The sequence below is a fragment of the Ammospiza caudacuta genome, unplaced genomic scaffold (genome assembly GCF_027887145.1).
Source record: "Ammospiza caudacuta isolate bAmmCau1 unplaced genomic scaffold, bAmmCau1.pri scaffold_97, whole genome shotgun sequence".
NCBI classification, from domain to species: Eukaryota; Metazoa; Chordata; class Aves; order Passeriformes; family Passerellidae; genus Ammospiza; species Ammospiza caudacuta.
In genome coordinates, this window is record NW_026683142.1 from 313446 (window position 1) to 318804 (window position 5359).

A 5359-nucleotide genomic window follows, 5' to 3' on the forward strand; every position below is an offset into this window, starting at 1 on the left:
TTGGATTTCTTTAACCAGGAAGCCCTGAGTTCCAGGCTTCCTTCATCTGCCAAAGGCATCCCAAAGGGAGTGCAGAAGTGCCACAACATGGCTGCTTTCACGGCTTTTCCCTTAGGAAGAACCCTAATACCCGGCTGATTTACCTTCCTAGGGTTACTGTTAGGCTTAGGCCTAGGACTTTTAAAACCAGGAAGCCCTGGGCTCCAGGCACACTGCAGCTGCGAAAGGCATCCCAAGGGGAGCGCAAAAGTGACGCAACTTGGCTGCCACCACTGATATTTCCATGAGACCATCCCGAACCATAGGCTGATTTTCCTTCCTAGGGTTAAGGTTTGAGTTACGCCTAGGGTAAGGGTTCTATTAACCAGAAAGCCCTGAGTTCCAAAAACACAGCAGCTGCGAAGGACTAGCCAAGAAGAGCGCAAAAGTACCACAACATGCCTGCCTCCACAGCTTTTTCCTTGGGGACATGCCTAATTCCTGGCTGATTTGCCTTTCTCGTCTTAGGGTTGGGGTTCGGCCTAGGGCTAGGATTTTTAAAATCAGGAAGCCCTGAGTTCCAGGCACACTGGAGCTGTGAAAGGCATCCAAAAGGGAGTGCAAAAGTGCCACAACATGGCTGCTTTCACGGCTTTTTCCTTGGCAAGAAGCCTAACACCAGGCTGATTTACCTTCCCAGGGTTACTGTTAGGCTTAGGCCTAGGGCTAGGATTTTTAAAACTAGGAAGCCCTTAGCTCCAGGCACACTGCAGCTGTTCAAGGCATCCCAAGGGGAGTACAAAAGTGCAACAACATGGCAGCTTTCACAGCTTTTTCCTTGGCACCATCCCTATACCTAGGCTGATTTATCTGCCTAGGGTTAGGGTTAGGGTTCAGCCTAGGGCTTGGATTTCTTTAACCAGGAAGCCCTGAGTTCCAGGCTTACTTCATCTGCCAAAGGCATCCCAAAGGGAGTGCAGAAGTGCCACAACATGGCTGCTTTCACGGCTTCTCCCTTAGGAAGAACCCTAATACCCGGCTGATTTACCTTCCTAGGGTTACTGTTAGGCTTAGGCCTAGGACTTTTAAAACCAGGAAGCCCTGGGCTCCAGGCACACTGCAGCTGCGAAAGGCATCCCAAGGGGAGCGCAAAAGTGACGCAACTTGGCTGCCACCACTGATATTTCCATGAGACCATCCCGAACCATAGGTTGATTTTCCTTCCTAGGGTTAAGGTTTGAGTTACGCCTAGGGTAAGGGCTCTATTAACCAGAAAGCCCTGAGTTCCAAGAACACAGCAGCTGCGAAGGACTAGCCAAGAAGAGCGCAAAAGTACCACAACATGCCTGCCTCCACAGCTTTTTCCTTGGGGACATGCCTAATTCCTGGCTGATTTGCCTTTCTCGTCTTAGGGTTGGGGTTCGGCCTAGGGCTAGGATTTTTAAAATCAGGAAGCCCTGAGTTCCAGGCACAGTGGAGCTGTGAAAGGCATCCAAAAGGGAGTGCAAAAGTGCCACAACATGGCTGCTTTCACGGCTTTTTCCTTGGCAACAAGCCTAACACCAGGCTGATTTACCTTCCCAGGGTTACTGTTAGGCTTAGGCCTAGGGCTAGGATTTTTGAAACTAGGAAGCCCTGGGCTCCAGGCACACTGCAGCTGTTCAAGGCATCCCAAGGGGAGTACAAAAGTGCAACAACATGGCAGCTTTCACAGCTTTTTCCTTGGCACCATCCCTATACCTAGGCTGATTTATCTGCCTAGGGTTAGGGTTAGGGTTCAGCCTAGGGCTTGGATTTCTTTAACCAGGAAGCCCTGAGTTCCAGGCTTCCTTCATCTGCCAAAGGCATCCCAAAGGGAGTGCAGAAGTGCCACAACATGGCTGCTTTCACGGCTTTTCCCTTAGGAAGAACCCTAATACCCGGCTGATTTACCTTCCTAGGGTTACTGTTAGGCTTAGGCCTAGGACTTTTAAAACCAGGAAGCCCTGGGCTCCAGGCACACTGCAGCTGCGAAAGGCATCCCAAGGGGAGCGCAAAAGTGACGCAACTTGGCTGCCACCACTGATATTTCCATGAGACCATCCCGAACCATAGGCTGATTTTCCTTCCTAGGGTTAAGGTTTGAGTTACGCCTAGGGTAAGGGTTCTATTAACCAGAAAGCCCTGAGTTCCAAGAACACAGCAGCTGCGAAGGACTAGCCAAGAAGAGCGCAAAAGTACCACAACATGCCTGCCTCCACAGCTTTTTCCTTGGGGACATGCCTAATTCCTGGCTGATTTGCCTTTCTCGTCTTAGGGTTGGGGTTCGGCCTAGGGCTAGGATTTTTAAAATCAGGAAGCCCTGAGTTCCAGGCACACTGGAGCTGTGAAAGGCATCCAAAAGGGAGTGCAAAAGTGCCACAACATGGCTGCTTTCACGGCTTTTTCCTTGGCAAGAAGCCTAACACCAGGCTGATTTACCTTCCCAGGGTTACTGTTAGGCTTAGGCCTAGGGCTAGGATTTTTGAAAATAGGAAGCCCTTAGCTCCAGGCACACTGCAGCTGTTCAAGGCATCCCAAGGGGAGTACAAAAGTGCAACAACATGGCAGCTTTCACAGCTTTTTCCTTGGCACCATCCCTAAACCTAGGCTGATTTATCTGCCTAGGGTTAGGGTTAGGGTTCAGCCTAGGGCTTGGATTTCTTTAACCAGGAAGCCCTGAGTTCCAGGCTTACTTCATCTGCCAAAGGCATCCCAAAGGGTGTGCAGAAGTGCCACAACATGGCTGCTTTCACGGCTTTTCCCTTAGGAAGAACCCTAATACCCGGCTGATTTACCTTCCTAGGGTTACTGTTAGGCTTAGGCCTAGGACTTTTAAAACCAGGAAGCCCTGGGCTCCAGGCACACTGCAGCTGCGAAAGGCATCCCAAGGGGAGCGCAAAAATGACGCAACTTGGCTGCCACCACTGATATTTCCATGAGACCATCCCGAACCATAGGCTGATTTTCCTTCCTAGGGTTAAGGTTTGAGTTACGCCTAGGGTAAGGGTTCTATTAACCAGAAAGCCCTGAGTTCCAAGAACACAGCAGCTGCGATGGACTACCCAAGAAGAGCGCAAAAGTACCACAACATGCCTGCCTCCACAGCTTTTTCCTTGGGGACATGCCTAATTCCTGGCTGATTTGCCTTTCTCCTCTTAGGGTTGGGGTTCGGCCTAGGGCTAGGATTTTTAAAATCAGGAAGCCCTGAGTTCCAGGCACACTGGAGCTGTGAAAGGCATCCAAAAGGGAGTGCAAAAGTGCCACAACATGGCTGCTTTCACGGCTTTTCCCTTAGGAAGAACCCTAAAACCAGGCTGATTTACCTTCCTAGGGTTACTGTTAGGCTTAGGCCTAGGACTTCTAAAACCAGGAAGCCCTGGGCTCCAGGCACACTGCAGCTGCGAAAGGTATCCCAAGGGGAGCGCATAACTGATACAACTTGGCTGCCACTACTGATATTTCCATGAGACCATCCCGAACCATAGGCTGATTTTCCTTCCTAGGGTTAAGGTTTGAGTTACGCCTAGGGTAAGGGTTCTATTAACCAGAAAGCCCTGAGTTCCAAGAACACAGCAGCTGCGAAGGACTTCCCAAGAAGAGCGCAAAAGTGCCACAACATGCCTGCCTCCACAGCTTTTTCCTTGGGGACATGCCTAATTCCTGGCTGATTTGCCTTTCTCGTCTTAGGGTTGGGGTTCGGCCTAGGGCTAGGATTTTTAAAATCAGGAAGCCCTGAGTTCCAGGCACACTGGAGCTGTGAAAGGCATCCAAAAGGGAGTGCAGAAGTTTTACAACATGGCTCCTTTCATGGCTTTTCCCTTAGGAAGAACCCTAATACCCGGCTTATTTACCTTCCTAGGGTTACTGTTAGGCTTAGGCTTCGGACTTTTTAAAACCAGGAAGCCCTGGTCTCCAGGCACACTGCAGCTGCGAAAGGCATCCCAAGGGGAGCGCAAAAGTGACACAACTTGGCTGCCACCACTGATATTTCCATGAGACCATCCCGAACCATAGGCTGATTTTCCTTCCTAGGGTTAAGGTTTGAGTTACGCCTAGGGTAAGGGTTCTATTAACCAGAAAGCCCTGAGTTCCAAGAACACAGCAGCTGCGAAGGACTTCCCAAGAAGAGCGCGAAAGTACCACAACATGCCTGCCTCCACAGCATTTTCCTTGGGGACATGCCTAATTCCTGGCTGATTTGCCTTTCTCGTCTTAGGGTTGGGGTTCGGCCTAGGGCTAGGATTTTTAAAATCAGGAAGCCCTGAGTTCCAGGCAAACAGGAGCTGTGAAAGGCATCCAAAAGGGAGTGCAGAAGTGCCACAACATGGCTGCTTTCACGGCTTTTCCCTTAGGAAGAACCCTAATACCCGGCTGATTTACCTTCCTAGGGTTACTGTTAGGCTTAGGCCTAGGACATTTAAAACCAGGAAGCCCTGGGCTCCAGGCACTCTGCAGCTGCGAAAGGCATCCCAAGGAGGGCGCAAAAGTGACACAACTTGGCTGCCACCACTGATATTTCCATGAGACCATCCTGAACCATAGGCTGATTTTCCTTCCTAGGGTTAAGGTTTGAGTTACGCCTAGGGTATGGGTTCTATTAACCAGAAAGCCCTGAGTTCCAAGAACACAGCAGCTGCGATGGACTACCCAAGAAGAGCGCAAAAGTACCACAACATGCCTGACTCCACAGCTTTTTCCTTGGGGACATGCCTAATTCCTGGCTGATTTGCCTTTCTCGTCTTAGGGTTGGGGTTCGGCCTAGGGCTAGGATTTTAAAAATCAGGAAGCCCTGAGTTCCAGGCACACTGGAGCTGTGAAAGGCATCCAAAAGGGAGTGCAGAAGTTCCACAACATGGCTGCTTTCATGGCTTTTCCCTTAGGAAGAACCCTAATACCCGGCTTATTTACCTTCCTAGGGTTACTGTTAGGCTTAGGCCTCGGACTTTTTAAAACCAGGAAGCCCTGGGCTCCAGGCACATGCAGCTGTTAAAGGCATCCCAAGGGGAGCGCAAAAGTGACACAACTTGGCTGCCACCACTGATATTTCCATGAGACCATCCCGAACCATAGGCTGATTTTCCTTCCTAGGGTTAAGGTTTGAGTTACGCCTAGGGTAAGGGTTCTATTAACCAGAAAGCCCTGAGTTCCAAGAACACAGCAGCTGCGAAGGACTTCCAAAGAAGAGCGCAAAAGTACCACAACATGCCTGCCTCCACAGCTTTTTCCTTGGGGACATGCCTAATTCCTGGCTGATTTGCCTTTCTCGTCTTAGGGTTGGGGTTCGGCCTAGGGCTAGGATTTTTAAAATCAGGAAGTCATGAGTTCCAGGCACAGTGGAGCTGTGAAAGGCATCCAAAAG